This window comes from Candoia aspera, chromosome 1 (genome assembly GCF_035149785.1).
Source record: "Candoia aspera isolate rCanAsp1 chromosome 1, rCanAsp1.hap2, whole genome shotgun sequence".
Taxonomy (NCBI): Eukaryota; Metazoa; Chordata; class Lepidosauria; order Squamata; family Boidae; genus Candoia; species Candoia aspera.
Window position 1 is genome coordinate 42,439,905 of NC_086153.1, and position 20,143 is coordinate 42,460,047.

The 20,143-nt window shown below is 39.2% G+C and overlaps 1 protein-coding gene across 3 annotated transcripts in view; it reads right to left on the reverse strand.

Moving 5' to 3' along the window:
- PPM1B (protein phosphatase, Mg2+/Mn2+ dependent 1B) overlaps nt 1-18,650 on the reverse strand; it is a 57,460-nt gene extending 38,810 nt beyond the window's left edge. Inside the window, exon 1 of one of the 3 annotated variants that reach the window (XM_063302846.1) lies at nt 18,345-18,643. The gene's annotated coding sequence lies outside the window, so the exon portion shown is untranslated. Of the gene's footprint in view, nt 1-18,344 lie in introns of all 3 variants that reach the window. The other 2 variants (XM_063302844.1, XM_063302849.1) reach the window with 2 other exon arrangements.
- Between the last annotated feature and the right edge of the window lie 1,493 nt (nt 18,651-20,143).

Genomic DNA, 20,143 nt, shown 5'->3' on the forward strand with positions numbered 1-20,143 from the left:
AAATGTTTATACATATACATATATATATATATATATGAATATCTATCCATAGCAGCCAAGCATAAATATGTACTCTAATACCTACAGTATCAGTATCTTCTAATACGTAGAACTTAACTAAATGACTTAACTTTCTACTATTTTGTTTGTAATACACAAATGTTTCACTGCTAGTTTCTTCTTCCATACTTATCTACAGAATTAGGAATACTAACAGCTTCTATCTTTAATACTCTCTTTGCCACTGTCTCTACTGGGGTTGCATTTTCTTTCTGCTGGCTCTTTTCTGCATGCTTCTACTGCCTCTAGCACCTTCCTGGTTCTTCTCCCTGGCCATGGATTGTCTGGCTTCTGGCTCTCCAGCTGTTGTCAATTCTGTTCCAAGCCTTGTCCAATCATCTCTCCAGCAGCTTCTCCTATCAAACCTAAATGAACACCCCTCCCCGTTTACCTCCTGTAGCTTCTTTTATAGTTCTTTCCTTTGAAATCTATGTGCCAGCTTGCAGGTGATCCTAAGGAATTTTAAATTCCCCCCTCCCTTTCTCTTTAAGTGCCTACACTGCCTGAGCTGAGCAGTTGATTGTCAGACCATTGAAATGAAAAAAACTAACCACAACAGTCAGACATAACTGCTTCAGGGCAGTTCATCCTTCCACAAGGGGTTTTCATCTCCAAGTCCAGCAGAATTCATTTTAAAGCCCACTATCAAGCTTGCTGTATTTAGGTTAAATACATTTTTACCAGTTCTTGTGTGATGCAATCCATCTTGTGTTAGTAATCCAACTTCTAGGTAACTCAACCATGTTTCCAGAAACCAAATCTATTCCACTAATAAATTTGCAAAGCCAGTCATTCAACAGCAATTTTCTTCTTTTCCTTTACAGCCTTCATCCATGAAATAGAAGGATGGATGAGACACCAACTAATTCCCAAGTTCTTCAGCTTCCTTCCTAGGCCTTCAAAGTTCATGGTGATACCATTGTAGCTGTTTTTTCCCCAATATTATTTTCCCCATATGCAATAGCAGGAAAGGATAATTTTATTGGAGCAACTAACATTTGGAAGTTGTTTTTTCATATAATTCCTTCTGGCAGAGAGTTTGCCAGCCTTGCTCACTTTGACTGACTCCCTTTCTTAAAGAGAGTTGTTTCTTCAGTCAGCTCCTGCTATAATATGCCCTTTGTTTGATTTTGTAAATCTTCATCTTTTTTTATAAGCTGAAAAGTGTCAACTCACTGCTCAATCCGTAACTTCTCCTTCAAGCACCACTACAAGCTTGCACTTGCTCCAAATATTTATCTGTTGGTTTGGGGCAGGAACACAAGCATGTTACTAGAACTGCAGGTCATACTTGCAGATTGTCATTTCATTTTCTCTCTTGTTTCTTAAGACATTATCAAGAAGCAGCTGTTCCTTTCTTGAACTCAAGGGGCTAAAGAAATACTAAGTCTTAGAGGGAAAGTATGTAACAATATGTGGACAGAATTCTATTTCATTTTAGATTAAAATAATTAAAGATCAGAGGTTCCATGAATGCAACTGCTACATAGTACTATAGATTCTCAACTATAATGCTGCACTAGTACAGTTGTGTAGTAATAACAAAATGGAGTCAGCCATTCTAATATTTGGCTCTGGCTCATTACAATATGAGCAGGAAATGAAATATTACACATTGCACAATAAAAATTTAATTTATGCAAACGTGCAAACACACACAATGATCTAAACAGAAAAGTATATCATTTTCTACCCCATTATCCCAATCTGGAGGCTAATGGTGATAAATCTTTCTACCCTATCATATCTTTAAGATGCCTGAATGAAAAGAGATCTCAATCCATTCTCCTCTTTAGGAAGAGAAAACTAAGGATTGGTATTCTGCTCTTCAATTCACTCACCAGAAAAGCTCAAGTTTTTCCTAGGCTCTCTGCAAGTGATGCTTCCAGATTAAACAACTCTTTTTATACTTTCCAAGAGCTACTAAAATCTACATCCTAGGTAACCTTGGTAACAGAAGCCAGCCAGCATAGTATCTTATGCCACTGGCAAACTTGAATGTGCAGTAAAATACATGATAGCTCCTTCTCCCTCAAGTTTCTATTCTGGACTTTGAATTGCAAAAGTGATTGAGACTAAAAGAACAGAAGACAGCAGACATGCTTTTCTGGTAAACTCTATTTCTCTCTTTCTAATTCTACTTCAGTGTACTTTTGTCAGTGATGATTGATTTGCCTATTAGTACAAATGAGTAAAAGAGAAACACTGTGCACTCATCTGTGTATTAAAGGTCTCATGATGAAGTGCCTTCATTTCTGACTTTGTTAATACACACAAACACACACATATATATCTCTCTCCCCAAAATACAACACAAAAACAACCGCACAAAACCATTCAAAGGACACTTTGCAAAGCTTTGAGGCAGTTTCATTTCCCAGAAAGTTCATCATGGCTATTTCAAAGGTTTTCCCAGGTCACCTCCACATGCACATGAACACACAAACGTTTTTGTTGGGACTGCAGGAAAATGAAATGGCTGCATATATGACTACCTCAACACTTTGAGAAGAGTTTCTTAAAAAAAATGCCTTTAATAAGGTATTGTCAAGCATTCACAGTGATATTAAAGGAAACTAAAATGATTTTTGTAAGACTTGAATGGGGAGAATAGGAAAGTTTTGCCTGAAACCAAAAAGATAATAGTGACATTAGAAATGCCTATCTAGAAAAGGCTAAAACTGAAAATGCTAAATGTGCTGAATCTTAAAAGGCCAGCATATCTGGAGATGACTTTAACTGAACCAATATGATAAAAATGAAACATTTAAATGTTAAATTAAATAACAGATACAGACATAATCTTTAGCACAGTAAAATATAATTTATGGGATTGTATTCAAGCAAAAAAAAAATCTAAGCACTATAGAACACTTTGTTCCTTGGATCAGGCCTCCTTTAGTCAACTTAAAGCATCTATAATATAATGGTTTTATTTGAATGCAACAGCTACACCCATGAAGCTAAGTTTTTAATACTATCAAAATAAAATAGGAATCAAACATTTTAGAATGTTACCTAAGTATCCAGCTACATCAGCACACTCATCTGCTGATCCCTGCTAGGCTTCAACCCATGGCAGGTCAACTTCATTTACTATAATATTCCTGGGAATATGCCTTCACTAATTTGGTCACGCCACCTCACTTGCAGCATGGCAGAGAGGTACAAGCTTTAGAAACATAAACTGGAATGTCTGATTCTGATTATCTCCTGTGACTGGAACTTTTTCGAGATAGATTTCTTTACTTTCCCATCTTCTTTTGTGATACTTGAAATCTATGCTGATTCACAGATTTATTTTCCAAGGGTCTTTACAGAGATCATGTACAACAAAGGCAGACAATCTGTTGCCCCCTTAAAGACATTTGCCATAAACCTTATATTCTCTTCCACTCTGGAAGTCTGCTGATCAGGGTACAGCCCATGAAGGATCCTGTTACATATATCCCAGCAAATGTTTCATGGATCACCTAGATACTTATTAGTTCTAGTAGTAAAGGTAAAGGTTTCCCTTGACATTAAGTCCAGTCGTGTCCGACTCTAGGGGGTGGTGCTCATCTCAGTTTCAAAGCTGAAGAGCCGGTGTTTGTCCGTAGACACTTCCGTGGTCATGTGGCCGGCATGACTACATGGAACGCTGTTACCTGCCCACCGAAGCGGTACCTATTAATCTACTCACATTTGCATGTTTTCGAACTGCTAGGTTGGCAGGAATGGGGACTAGCAACGGGATCTCACCCCATCACAGAGATTCGAACCGCCGACCTTCCAATCAGCAAGCTCAGCAGCTTAACCCACAGCGCCACCGCATCCCTATTCCCTACTAGTAACCATGCTTAAAATGACTGACAAGCAGATCATTGAGGGGTGAAAGTGTAAAGAACATGTATACTTAAGAGAAAGTATGAGAATGAGTATATACACATGTCTATCTGCTCCCATTCCATTGTGAATGAAAAGATTCCTCAGCGTGTACAAACTGAAGCATTAACAGGTATCTCTCTCATAGGGACTTACTTGCTCTCCTCTCACTCAGATGTGTGAAAATGAAGTTGTTCTTAGTGGGGAGCAATACATCCACACAGACACTTTTGTGCTTCCAACACTACTACTGACATTATGTACCACTGTCTAATGCATTATCTACAAAGCCATTTTTGAGACAGATTGCAAACTGCAAATCTTATGGTAAAACACCTGGCTTAATTCTGGGGATTTGCTTCTTTCCAGTTCCACATTTTGCAACATCTTGCTTGCTAAAAGTTCTAGAAAACTCAGAAACTTGCACTCTTTGAGGCCACTCTGGTTATTTTTAATGAAGCAGTTTCTCTACAACCCTACGCTAGGCTTTTTTTCTGTCATGGATGAACACAGCTATCATTTTTCATCTTTCCTCAATAATATGCATGTTTCTATCTTTATACCATCTTGGGCTGCTATCCAAAATTAAATTTTTCATCACTGAAAGAACTGTAAAGTACATTGGACTGGATGTTCCAATTGTGATTCAAAAGTGAACACAAAAACTTGTTAATCAAATTGAATTTGCAAACACAGCTCAAAAAGGGGGCAAGGACTCATCCCACAATAAACAGTTTCAGAAGTACTTCAAAAGAAACACACTTTTTTAACATACAGGTAGCCCTTGTTAAATGACCACTCACATGATCACAATTTGGGCGTGTGGCAACTGGCTCACAACTATGACAGCTGTAGTGTCCCGCAGTCACGTGATCACTATTTGCAGCCTTCACTGCCGACCTCCCACAAGCAAAGTCAATGTGGAAGCTGGAAGGAGGTCACAAATGGTGATCACGTGATTGTGGGATGCTGTGACCACGTGGGATTCACCTACCAATGGCAAGTAGAACTGCTGCAACTGCTGTCAACGCAGTCATGTGATGTTGTTGCTTAAACGAAGACCTGTAATTATGAAATTCAGAGCAATGTCCCAAACAACAACCCACTATTCCCTATGTATACGGAAAGTCACAATCTTGTCTCATATATTGATACTTGGTATCTGCAAAGTACCATTTATTCCACAATTTAAATACTCATTATTATAAGTAGAAATGTTGCCTAATACAGATCATACCATGAACACTCTGATTAACTGCCATCAACTTAATGAACTCCATGACCTTGAGCAAGCCACTACTCAATCACCAATATCAATATCCTGATGGCAATATAAGGTTATAAAAATTTGTAATACACTTGAAGCATTTTGACAACACTAGCTAACCCTAGTGTCCTAACAGCCAGGAACCACGCTGAGACAAGGAATAGGTCTCTAGTGTTTTATTACTGCTACATTAGACAGAAAATCCTAACAAACCGAAGAAGCGTGGGACAGATAAACCCCAAAAGTTAAGGCGGGCCTGATCTGTGTCTCTTTGAATGGCTGCTTAACTCCTCAGTACTACGCATGCGTTTTCCCCCCTGGATAGGGGCCCCTTCCTGCTCACCATCAGTACTCATGACACCTAGCCTAACCTGAGATTTAAAATTGAGCAACTGTTAACTTTGGCAGCTGGTTGTTATATTCATAGGTGGTTTTTTTTTTTTTAACTTTCGTAGATCTCAAGGATGTAAAGATGTGGAGATGAGCTTGATGGCCATGATCATAAATATCAAACATGTGTTTATCAGCTCCTAAATTTAAAAAATACTGAATACCAATGCCTGCAGAATTGACTAAAACAGTAACATTTAGTTTTCCAACTGTGAACCCATTTCTAATTCAAACCTTAATTCCAAATAGAAAACTCACTTGTTACATTTAGCAATATATTTTTCTGTTTGTTTAAAGCTTTTTAATTGACAATATCTATGGTTACTGAACTCATCTTCAATCATATGTCACCCACTAGTTAGAAAATCAATATGCTGAAACAGATTTAAGTCATTATCAGATTTATTTTCATGTTTTAAAAATGGAAAGATCATTCAGTAAATTTTGCTAGAATTCTGAACCCTTATATCTATTTAAACTACAAAAGGAAAGTAAATATATAGTTAAACTTAGTATTAAATATTTGTGTCACAACTCTCTAATGAAATATGCTGGAAAAGGATGAACAGGATGCTGTTATGCATAACTTCCCAGAGATACAAGTGGCTGCTGTTTAGGGATAAAGCTCTTTGAGTGGATGGGGAGCTATTTCGATGTTCCAATAGAAGAGAATGATGATGTTACCTAGTTGGGTAATGAAACATCTACAAGCAAACAACCAAGCTCAGAGAGCACCAAAGACTCCACTAAGACTCCATGTGTTAAATAAATAAATGCTTCTAGGCTGAGATAAATTCTGAGAAGAACCTAGTGATGCTGATATTTCTACTTCATCAAATTTTGAGCCAATATAATAATTTTGATATAAGAACTCTTGCAATGTAAGATGATTGCAACCCACCCATTTTTTTTTCTGAGAAACTAGTCCCAACATCAGAACTTTACTGCAGACCACACAACACATACTAGATCAGCTGAAATCCATAATGAGCAACACTTGAGCTGTGCAACACCTCAAACAGTTTAGGACCATTCGATGGCAAATAAAATTTAAAAATCTATGAATAAAACCTGTCCATCTGAATGTGGGCAAAGCTCATCTGCATGTGTATTTGAATTAACAGATTTTCATGTTACTAATTCATGAGTCCATGAATGAATGTTCTTGATATTTTAGTCATGCAAATGAGGAAGCACTTGATAAGCTCACACATACAGAGACACATAACTTAGATCCCTAGTATAATTAAAGGAAGCTTACCTCTAAGAAGATAATCTTCAAATCTATGAATCTGCCCACTTGGCTGAGATCCAAGGGTTACATTTTAAGATTTTAAGAACAATGTTAATAGTGGCACTCTGCCCCAATTACCTTGTGTTATTTTGCATATGTCACTCCAGCCTTTTTAATCTGCCCTCCCATGCCTAGCACTAATTGCTCTATTAAAGTTAATGGCTGTTACCATTCATACCATTCATAGTCATTTAAATCCTAAAGTCCTTTGGTACTTAATCCACTTTGGGCGCAATCCCGATCCAAAAAGATCAAAGAATACCCTGCAGGGAAGAGATATCCAAAAAATCCTCCATGTAAATGGGGTTCAGATTAGACATTCCCACAAGAGTAGGACAAGAGGCTCAATGAAGGCATACTACTTTTGATAGGATGCATCTAACCAACCTTGGTAATCTAAAAAAGGAAGGTAGAACCTCATTAGTACTTGCATGGGCGACCACCATTTATTCATTTATCATATTTGTACCTGTATACTCTCAGCTAAGCCAGGAAAGCTCCACAGGTTAGACTGATCAATCAAAACGAATCTCTGAAGAAACTGATAAATCACTTCAATATGAAGAAAATGATATAGTCATATCTACAACATTACCAAGAAGTGAGCTTAGCCTAAGGAAATTTTTTAAAAAGAGAAAACAAAGAAAAAGAAAAAAAGGAATTGATGCAATGATGTATCAGGAGGTAGGCAGAGAAGTTGCAGAAGCTATACAATTAGTGCTTAGCGTATCACCAAAGAATTAAACATAAAAAACAGACTACGCTGTTTTTAACAAAAACAAAAAGGTTTTTAAACATTTTTTTTAAATCTCTGAACTAAACGACAGTATCTCCACAATTTTATTATCTAAAGATAAATCACCTACCAAAATTGTGGGGGGGGGGGGAGAAGAAAACTACTAAAAACATTATGGGTAAATAGTTTGTTTCTACCTTTTATTTAAGGACATGATTTATCCTAATAGTAGTCCTTTCTCACTTCACAGTAATCATAGCCCATTTCATCGACCTGAGTTCCATAAAATTAGCCATTTATGTTTGCTTTAACATAGCTGTATTCTTGACAAGTCTGTTTCCCTTTTTTCACACTTTTACTAAATTTTAAAGCGTTCTACTTCATGTTATCATTTGTGCAGCTATAATATTTTTTGTTTAAATACTTATATGACACTGATCTCAACTGAAGCCTTTCTTCAGGTACAGTACTCCTGCCCACTGAGGTAAAGGGGCTGACTACAAGATAAAAGTTTTTTTCAATGGTGGCACCCATGTATGAAAATGCCCTTTCAAGAAAGGTTAACCTGACACCTAGATCATGGTAATTTTGGTGCCACATGACGGCCTTTTTATTTTCCTAGGCGTTTAAAAAAAAATTGTTGTAAAACAACATTTTGCAACTGCTATATTTATCACTATTATTATTGCTGCTAGTGAAAAGCGGACCCTGCCATAGCGTGGGAATAACACTAGGAAGATGATCATTGCTGCTCCTGATTTTTATCTTACCAGGTTTGCTGTCCTCTATGTTTAGGCAGGGGGTACCAATATTGAATAAAATAGAATGTTTTAATATTTTTTTTGGTGCAATTTATCAAACTGTTTACCAGTCAGAGAACTCCTGTTATTGCACAAAACTACAGTCAAGGAACGGATAAAAAGCTAGCGTTATAGTTGGAAAAGACTATGAAAGGTTTACAAACTGAATCACACAAACTAATAAGCAATTCTGTACTTTATCTCATCAGGATACCTGCTGTTTACTGGATTGTTAAAAAAATTAATGGCACACATGGAGAAAGGCTTAATCCACTAAATTCCTCCTTGAATCTTACTAAGCCATTCAGCAATCTAGCAGCAATACTAACTTCTGTGATCAACCAAGCTCAAATGAATAATGACTTTAAAACTAGGCAATGATTAATACAGTTTCAAACAGAAGAGGCAAAGACCTTTCTTTTCTACAAATATATATTTGGTGATGTTCTAGATTGCATGTAGGAATGGCTGGCCTTTTTGCTCCCACTGAAGATCACATTCACACAGAAGTAAACTACTAGAGGCCACATACCAATTATGAGAAGATCCAAAATTGAATTAATCTTTGAGTCTGGCCTCTTGGTTCTTGTAAGATTGACCCTTAAGAATACAGTTAGTCCTCAAGCTATAACCTTCGTTCAGTGATTGTTCGAAGTTACGGAGGCACTGAACAAATGGTACTTATGCCCGGTCCCCAATGTTACAGCCATTGCAGTGCCCACATAGTCATGTGATTAAAATTTGAGCACTTGGCAGCCCGACCACATAATGACCTCAGGGGTGCTTCAACTCGCCCCACCTGACAATCCCCCCATCTCTGCTCTTTGGGCCCCTGCACTCCACAGCCCCTGCTACCCTGTGTTCCACCACTGCCAGCTGACCGTTGCCATCTTCTTGCTCCTGCTGCTGACCAAGCATTCCGGGCCAGACCTTTTGTGAGGCAACTTACATGAGGCCTTCTTCCTGAGGTTGCACAGCAGTTTTCTTGTGAGACCTCAGGAAAAAGGCCTCAAAGGCTGCCTCGCAAACGGCCAGGCTGGGCATGCCTTATCAGTAGCAGGAGCAAGAAGATAGTGAAGGTCAGCTGGAGTGGAAGAGTGCAGGGCGGCAGGGGTAGTGGAGTGCAGGGCAGTGAGGGCAGCTAGAGCTTCACACCACGCTGCTGGGCTGGGCTGGCTGCAACTTCCTGGGGCGGCTGCAGCTTCACATGGCTGGACTGGGACAGCTGCAGCTTCATGCTGCGAAGCTAGGCTGAGGTGGCTACAGCTTCACACTGCAGCTCAGGGATTTCTTGCAGCCCCAGAGTCGTGGAGTGCCAAGAAGCCCCTCAGATGCACGGTTCCGGGGCTGCATGCCACCCCACAAGGCAGGGTGCGGCGCAGCCAAAAGGGCAGAGATGGAGGGGGAATAGGCAGCTAGCAGGAGTTGAAGGGGAGGCAGTCCCTTACCCTGGAAAAACCAAGGCTCGGGGCTAGGAGGGACCAAGCTGGGAATTGTTTGGATCTGGGTGGGCCCTTAGCTAATGACCAGTGGGACTCGATTAACAATGGCAATGGGGACTGCCAGGATTGCCGTCGTTAAGCAATGCAATCAAGTGACATTGAGCTTTACAACCGCATCACTTAGCAATGGAAATTCCGGTCCTAACTGCCATTGTAACTCAAGGACTACCTGTACTATAATTGGTTGAACATACTGCCTTAACATCAATAGTAACTCTTTTTTTAACAACTCCACCATGAGAAACAATTTCTAATTCCCAGGAAAATCAAATCTGTATGTAGCTCAATCAGCTGAAATACCAAGAGAACATCCTATGTCCTGAATTCCTCAGAGGAAGAATATAAGTAATTTTAAAAAGTTCCATACTACTGATCTTGCATTTACAATTCACTAAACAAATTAGCTTTCCTGCATACCCAGAATCATTGACTACCATGTTTCCACACCTTGTTTCTCAGCCACCACACCTTGCTTCTCAGTCTTGGCATACCTTACTCACATCATGTTCACTGATTAACACTAGGCAAAAGTTGGAATATAACACAGAAGAAATCCCATTTGCATTTAATACCACCTGTTATAGTCACTAACAGCAGGATTATATAGAATCCAGCTCTCTAGGTTGATACTTCCAAATAGTTATGCTGGTAGGACATGAAGGGAGCATCAGGTCTGTGGAAGCTCACATTTTAAAAAATCTGATAGTGACACTAACAGATACTCATAATGTGACACTACACGGCTAAGACAAACAACCAGAAATTTTTAATTAAGGCAGCACATTCCTTATAGTGGAATTTTAAGAAGTGAGGAATATCACTGTAATTGACTCTTAAAATGTAATGCAAGAACTTAAAATGATTTTACATAATATAATTTAAGCTTACTTATCAATCAGAAATACTGTATAGACCAAAGGCAAGAGATATAAGGATTCAGAGTAAAATAAAAGACTTCATGAGGAAGAAAGTGCTACAGACATCAAAAATAAGAATACTCCAATTAAAACTTTCTGGTTTGGGGGGACTGTATGTATCCTAATTTACCCAATAAAAAGACAATCTCCCGCAAGCAAATATTGGTGCATATGTGTGTGGGGGATCATTTGCTGAAAGTAAGATGCTAATAAATACTGCAACTCTCCCTGCTTTCAGATCTATGCCTTTGAAAATGTATAGTTGCTTCACAGGGTTTGCCTGCCTAATGACTTTAGCCCTTTGTAATATTTAAACAAGGCTTCTTTCCTCCCTCCCCATTCATTTAACTTTTCCCCTCATTTCATCTCCATCCACTTTTATTCATTTTCCTTTTTTACTCAGTGCACTTCTCCTTCCTCTCCATGTTTTCTGTTTCTTGCTCTTTTGGCTACAGACTGTGTGTGTTAACTGGCACTAGATGTCACAAGCACATTACATTTGTGATGCAGGTCTTGTGTTGGTCACTAGTAAGTTTCCAGGTTCAATTTAAAGTGCTAGTTTTAGTCTTTAAAGCCCTATAATGTCTTAGTGCCAAAGTATCACTGTCTCTTTCAACTAGAACAGATCCATCTGATATGAACATCCCAGAAAAAAATGCATGTAATTCCTCACTATCATGACACAGCCTTTCCTGAGGAAGGTTAAGACAAAGCTCTCCTGCAAGGCTTTTCTAACTAGTTGGATACCATCAAAGAAATTTTATATGTTGCTCTAGTTAGTCTGTTGATTTTAATTACTTGTATTACTATTGAACTATACCATGGATGTTTAAGTTTGGTATCCTGCCAAAAGTCACTACAGTGGTATAAAAATCTAATACACATTTGTTGTATGTGCATGTTTGCACACTTATGTATACATAACATCATGTGCACAGATTAGCAGGGCATCTCCAGGATTGGTTTTAGCTGAAGTTGGCAATTCTGAATTTAACTTTAGCATTACACATGATTTTGTCTGTGTTTCTAATCCTTTTCTATTTACTCTTCTTTACTGGATGGGGGAAGATTCCTTTTTCCTCTGCGGTAAAAACAATAACCTTGTTTATGTTATCTTATTTAACCAAACATTTTTAGATCACCTTGTAATGTGCAGCCCTCACAAGACAACTTAGATAATTAAAACATGAAATGTAAACGTGTCAAACAATTACAGGAGTATTCTCAGTGAAGAGGGTAGTGTCTTATGCCTTCTTATTTTCAGGTAAATACAGTTAGTCAGGTGTAGCAATTTGGAACTTGAATATATCTGAAAACTGTAAATACAATATACAAATGGGCCCGTAATAAAAGTGTCTCTAAAGGGAATGCCTATAGTCTGTTTAAGGTTCTAAGAAATAGATAAACCCTTGTAGAATATCCCATTTCTGTCCATCCCAAGGATTACATGACCACTAAGCACACTGAAGCTTGTTGGTCCTTTTCCTCTGATGGTTCTCCTCTCCATCCTAAGTTTTTTCCTCCTAATCCTTGATTCTTCTAGTATTCTAATATTTTCCTCCAGAGTGTACACAAAAATACAAATTAATGAGATTTTTGTTAATACATAGAATTTATACACTAAAAATGCATGTGTTATTGTTTCCACACACAGTCACAAAATTTCTTGTCAGATTCTTCAAATAAAAGTATAAGTTTCTACTTCAAAACTGTCACTCTCTCTCTTTCTGCTCTGCATTTCTCTATGCCTCTCCTGGATTCATGTTTCCTCTCTGTGCACTGCATTCCTATCTTTTCCAGTGTATACAACTTTTCCATTTCTATAAATCCCTCCCTATTTGTACACACACCTTTTTCTATGGATATTCCAATTTCTGCCTGTTTTATGATGAAATATATATACATTGTATATAGATCAATTTCCTCACACTTCTATTTTTAATCTGTCAGGTTATTTCCCATTCTGATAAAATACGTCACCTGTATATTTTGCATATCATAGGGACTGACACAATGCACTAAGTCATAGGTACTGAATGAATCACAATTGAATGGCTTTACTGCACAACTCAGTAAAATATAGCTTAATATGCTGCATGAACCAGGCCACTCATGCGCTTTTTTCTAATGGGCAGACATAATGACAAATGCTAGAATTTTATGAACTCAGGACTTACGTTGGTTTTATATTTCAAGGTCAAAGTTATACAAAGTGGTCTCACATCCAATTCACTGTGATCAATTCTGAAAAGTACTTTGCAATATAGGTTAGAACCCTAGCTTATTAAATATGCGTAAAATTTTTAAATGCAAAGTGCTTAGTATTGAACTTAGGTTCTGATATTTAATTTCATTATGTATATAAGACTCATTTTTTAAAAAATGAAATCACCATGAAATTTTTGCATGATGGAGTTGAGGGAGTGTAAGGCAGGGAAAAAAAAAACAAGTATGCTGAAAAAAAATCCAAAAGGTGTATGGAGGCAGTATCATTACTGGCCTACTATATATCAAAACTAGTTAACAAAATCTAGTTAATAAGTTAACTATGGAGTAAGTGTCATTTCTGGCATTTGTGAATGGAAGGCTGAACTGACAGCTCCTGTAAGAAATACCCCAAGTTCAAGAGGGCCCAATGCTCAGGAAAAGTGACTAGAATGAGATTTTAATTTCTGCAGATTTGTATCTTGAGGCTTCCATCCTATTGTATGTTTGAATTGGGCTCAAAAATTAGAAATTTCCTGCAATTTGTTTTAATGCTTTTCTTAACTGTCAGATGTTTGCATATTATCCATGTACTCTGAAAGCAGCTTACAAAGATTTAGTTATTCCTAGTCATGCTTCCATACATTTGCAAGTATACTGCAGCTCTCTATTATGTGCTAATAACATCTGTACTAATAGTTAGCAAGAATCTTTAAAACATCGTCCATTATTGAATGATCTGGTAACCTCAGCTGAGCAGCAAATGAAACCATCTAGTAAAAGCTATTCATTTCTGCTATCTAAATATTTTCTACTATCTAAATATTTATGATTTGGAAAAAAATTTCTGGTATGTAGCCTAATTCTTCCTGAATGAGAGAAAAGCAGACATACTCCCTTTTTACCCTTTTCCCAAACAAACCATATAAATATTTCTATCCTACATCTTTCACTTGTTCACCACTTCTATCATACACTATATTAACAATGATCTTACTATTGATTTATGCTACAACAGCTCATCATAAAAATATATAAAATTATAGAATCATAATTTTCAACTCCATGAAAACTGGCTTTGTGCAGCTTCTCAAGAAGGAAGAATTTAAAAATTGGAACACGAGATAAGCAGACCACAAATACACTGATTTTAGTACCTGAAAAGTTCTCATGTAATTGCAGACATTAATGTGCCTTAACTGTGAAAGCTAGTGAAACTAACAGTGAAAGGTATATTGCTCAAAACCTGTCATGAGTAAGGATGGCGAGCAGGGGGCTCTCACCCAGACTGTCAAGCGCATGCGTAGCACTGAGGAACTGTTCAGCCATTCAAAGAGACACAGATCGGGACCGCCTTAACCTTTGGGGTTTATATGGCTGGGTTTTCCCACGCTTTCTCAGTTTGTTAGGATTCTTGTTAAGTACTACTAATAAATATTAGAGACCAAGTCCTCGCCTCAGTGTGTTTCCTGGTAATCAGGACATAACCAACCCTGATGCTCATTATATAGCAACTTTTCCTTAGAGATTCAGGCCCTGAACCTTCTTATTGAACCCTTGCGTTGTACTTTTTCAGATTAATAAAGCAAGACACATATTTATACACCAAATATTTGCAATCTCACTTCTAATTTAAAAAAATGTGGCAAGTCAAAGGAACAATGGAATGAATGCAATGGAGTCACTGCTTTCACTAAGTTTCAATGACTAAGACATACTAAAAGTTTTCTGTGTCCTTTAATTCTGGAAAATCTGTAGCACCTTTTTTCAGATATTCAGATAAAGCATACCATTTATTAGAAAAAGAACTAAAAATAGCTTCACCTTTAACACAGGACACTAAACAAATAAGCAGGGGAGGGGGAAGGAGACTGTATGCTAGGGTCCACAGCTGAGGAATAAGAATATTAAGGAAGAATTCAGTGGATGCCAAGACACCAGGCTTCTTGGCTATTTCAGTTCCCTCTAAACATAAACAATTCATATGCTTTAAATGGTCAAGCTACTATTTGGCTGTTGGCAGAACTCCAGAGAAATGAAGTTCTACTGTTGTAAAGTAGCCACTGAAAAGCATGCCTCTTACGTGCTTTTGGCATTCTTGTGAGGTTGGTATAATACATACTCTTCATTCAGTTAAGTATCTTTAATATAGGGCCTAACAGTCATTTAGAATTTCACAGTAAAAACCAGCTCTTTGAGTCATGAGTTGCAATCCTTCCTTTTAAAGCCTCAAGGAAGTTATAGGATCACTTTATGCATCCCAAATGCTACTTTGTTAATTCTAGCAGTTCTGCACTACTATTGCCCAGTTTAAAATAGCCAGAAGTCCTCATCTAAGAAGTACAATGCTCTTGTCATTTTACACTGAAGGTTTTAGACAATATAGAAAGTCATGTGATAAAAAAATAAGGCATATGTCTAAACATACACAGTAAGTAGCTTTCTGGCTACCTGACCAACTCAGCAATGCTTTACAACCCATTAAAGATTAGATATTTCTACAAGTTTTGCTTCCTAACAAGATTGTCTTTTCTATCCCTTTAAAGCCAGAAATCTGTAGTACTGATGAGCAACTAAGATGGAGTCAACAGCTGCAGCAAGAGTTAAGTAAGCCTAGTGAGTTACCACTCCCCTTATTCAACTTTAGTTGTTAGAAAACTACAACTGAAATTACAGTACCTACGTCCAAAACCTGCTTCCTGCAGCCCACAACCACAATAAAATACATAAGAGGACACAATACTGTTATCCATTACATTGATCTTAAAAATATACCAAACTTGCATTAAGCCACTAGAGATGAGGAAAGATTTCAGAATTCTATAGGTTTAACATTATAACTGAAAGGCCATATTAACTCTAAGTACTGTACATATTGCCTGTAGTACCATCTAAGCTTGTGAAAACATTAAGACAAAGCTACTTTAGCATATGCAAAATCAATCTACCTTGTATTCAACCTTTCAAAGCCTTTTTGCAGTACAGGAAACAAACAACCCTCCTTTCCTATTCCAGTATCTCTGTATGTAGATATGAATATTGACTGAAGGCATCAACATTTCCACACTAGTAGTTATGCAGCCATTGTTGAGGCACTATTCCTAATTTAAGACAGGCTTTATATTGCCACAATAGCCAGATGACACTATAAAGTGATATTGCAGAAAAGATTCTATAATGCTTTGCATTGTTCATACTTGATAAATGGGGAGAGCAAACTAACATTTGGTTAATTGTGGCATGCAATCATTTACCCCAAGCAATGTCTCTATTCCCTCCACTCTATTAGAATGAGACCTATGCACAGTCTTCACAACCCTAACCAGTAGAAGGCATGGTCTTAGGAGCTGCAGAGAGAACATAATGTGACAGAATAGAAAATGCCTACTGGGGGTAGGGAAAACACCTGTCTAATCAGCTGTGATAAATCACAATGATGTTTATATTATGGATGGCAAGAGATTCTAACCTTAATTTTTAAGGACTTAAGCTTCAAGTAATTATACTAAGGAAAAGAAGCCTCCTATTACTGTGTTCAAGTCAGATCTTCAGCAAAAATCAACAAGGCACACTACCACTATACATGAGGCATGTTCTGTATGGGAGAGGATTGGTTTCCACTATAGTGGTGATGCTGTTTAAGTTACCTGACCATCCTTGTCAAGCTTCAAGGATGATCCATTTTTGTAAGCTCTTAAATAAAACTTTTAATGCCCCATCTTTTTTCACAAATTACATGCACCTAGCTCAGTCTTGTGGCAAATCCACATTAAACAGGCTATGCTGTACTCAGATTAACCTCAATAGTTTAATACAGATGCTGTTATCCCTATGTACATGTGGCACAGGGCTGTATAAGATATTAGTATTTACAAGTACTGAAATTTTCTATATATTACTGTCTTATTCTGCTAAAAATCATACCTCACAAATTTCATTATTCCATATATGACATAAATAATTCTCAGATTATTAATATTATTGATCTAATATTTCAGCATGCATCTCCCTTTAACATTATTAACTCTGGCCAAAGGGTCAGATATGACTCTGCTTGCACAGGGGACCTTCACCTTCACAAATATATTACATATCCACTGAACAATCAAACACGAGGTCCAAATATGTTCAAATTTACAACTCCATCTTCATTAGTATTCTCATGAAATATCAAGATTTTTTCCAAAGCAATTGCAAATTAATTTAAACCTTTCCTCCAACTTTTTAGACACCATTTTAGCTTTTCAATCCTTAACACAAAATTAGGAATTTGTCTTCCATTTGTACTATCTTCAAACAGGGGCATAGAGAGTAATACAAAACTACAGAGAATCACTTAGGAAACTGAGTAGAATAGAGATTTTTAAATAAAAATACTCAGTTTACATTATACATTCTTTCCATTGAGCTAAAGTTAAAAATCACTTTATATTGCATATAAATGAAAGTAAATTAGTCAGCAAGTTCATAGGCAGCCCTCAGATCTGAATTCCAGTCAACCACCAAAAGGTATAGATTTCACCACTACCTACATCATCAAAACTACAACCAATGTGGGGCTATGTCCTTCAGGGCTAGCACAAAAAGTAGTACCCTTTGATAAAATTAGTCCCGACCTGTATTAATCCCAGCACCGCCCCTGCAAAGAATCTAAATATTTCAGATGTTTGCATATGCTATCAAAATCAGCAAGGCGGGGAGGCCAGACTAGTGAACGTCGCTATATTTTTTTTAAAGTGGAACTATAAAATTTCACTCTGTGGTCGAGATCCAAATAACGGAGCCCTAACATGTATCTGGGAAGAAGGGCCTCCGTCCGTCCAGGCCTCTCCCTCCCATCCAAGCCAGCGAACGGCGAGATATCGGTCACCCAGTCCACATCCCAGCCTGTACCCCATCAGAAGCTCCCTCCAGTCCCGAACTGCGCCTTCTACACGGAGGCCCCCCGTAGAGCAGCCGCAATCAGCCACGAGGGGCTTACGACCAGAGCCCCCAGACGATCCGTCGGTTTCCATCCTGCTGTTCCGACCGAAGACCACCAAACCCCGTCCATCTCCACCCCCCAACTGGTCTTACAGCGCAGATACAAATTCAGCCATTCCGCTTTCTCCGCGCTACATAGAAGCCCCAGAGGGTGCTGCCGCCCTCAACGCCAGCGGAGGCCCAGGCCGTCCTTTTTCCTCCAGTCCGCGTCGTTCTTTCCTGCGCTCGACGTCTCCAGCCTGACAAGGCCTCAGCCTCCCCGTCAGCCTTCGCCCACTCCCCGCCCCGCGATCTTTCCCTCCGAAAGAGCCGGCCCGGGCCTGTACCTGGCGCCGCAGCCTCTTAGCTTGCCTAGAAACTCCGCGCCCGCCCGCGCAAGGAGCCTCCGTCTCCCCCACTGAGGCTTCGGGTCGGGTCAGGCTACAGCTCGAGCCGCCTCCTCCGCCTCCTTTCTCCTCCTCACGCAGCGGCCTCTCCTTTCATCGGCCTCTGCCCTCGCAATCCGAGCGCAGCCAGCAGCGCAGACATGTTGTAAGCCTGTATCCCAGCGGCCGCTACTAGGCCCTCCCTCCTTCCCTGCCGCGCAACGTCAGAATGCACCGGGTGGGAGGAGAGGACAAGCGCCCCCTCCCCTGCCAGAACCTCGGAGGAGAGAGTCGAGCCGGTATTTAAAAAAAAAAAGACTTCCTTTTACTGGTCGCAATGACAGTCATTCAAACGCTCTGGTCACCGCCCACATTTCTATTGGATCTTTTACCTGTCAGGCCTCAAATTCTAATTACCGATTGGTTAATTTATTTGCCATTTATAAAACACCAGTTTCCCCTACGCCCGTTGGGTACAAGTCTCTTTCTCAGCTTCGCAACAATTGGTCGATAACTCAGCTTCCCGCCCTCATCTATGTGCTTCTAGAAAACTACATGGTTATGTAGCATGAAGCTTCATTGGTGCCACACAAGTGCCAATTGACTTCCTCACCCCGCCCCATTCCCTACTACTTCTTTTTCTTACAGAATATAAACTGACTTCCCCCTAGCCCGCCTTTATTTTTACCGTCATATCATTGGCTGAGAAAGTTGCCCATCTTAGCTAGCTTCCGCGTCCTTTATAAGAGCTTCTCAAATAGCCGAAGAGACGAGTGTCAGTGTTGCATCCTGATTGGGAAGGGCTGCACATGGAGCGGGGTGGAGGGGGGATGAGAACGAGGCGGTATTTGAAAAGCAATCGAGCAAGTCGCCCTCCCTGCTCCACTCCCCAAGGCCATAATGGATTCTTGTCTTTGATTGGCTAAACACTGGAGCGGCCTTCTCTCAAGTACTTACCAGGAACGAGGGAGAGGGAGAGATACCCGTATGTTCTGCTGCATTACATCATTACCAACCAATAAGAAAACGCCGAGGGTCTCCGTTTACCCTTAGGCAACAAAACGGTCCGAAGGTGGTGGGTGTTTATGTCGGGGCTTTCCAGTGGAGTATGCTTAATCCAAAAGAAGCAAGCCCTGTTGAATCAAATGCGAAGTACAGTAGGCTCCAGGAGAAGCATGCCTAGGAGCCTTTATATGAAATAACCATCGGTGGATTGAACTAGGCCACTTTACCACATGCATGAAATTTTAGCCTCAGTTGGCAGATACGCATCTGTGTGTGAGATAAAAAGTAGGAGGAAAGAATGAAACTAAACAGCTCCCCTGTGAAAGCTTTGCAAAGTTTTCTATACATTGCTCAAAACTCCATGTTTCCTTGAAGAAAAGTTACACTGAATTCAAAAGGCCCAAAAAGAAGGGCTATAGGAGGTACTATTTTCTTACCGATTTAGTCATCTAATCCTTCCACGGAAGCTCCTCTTTCCTGCATTCTTCCCAAGTTTTGCATCGTTATTAGGCAGCTACCAAGGCCTGGCAACATTACAGGTAACCTCAAGGATGGCTTTTCCAGCATTAGTTGTCTGATTCTTCCCTGGAGCACTGTTTCCTTCAACTGACCTGATGGCAATTCTGCATCACAGCATCAAGCTGCTTCTGCCCTGTGAATTCCATCTAGAATTGCAGTGAGGGCAAGGGGTTTAATCGGGACTGTGGGCTGCTGCCAGTCCTCACTGGACAGTTCCCCTGCTGCTGCCCGCTCCT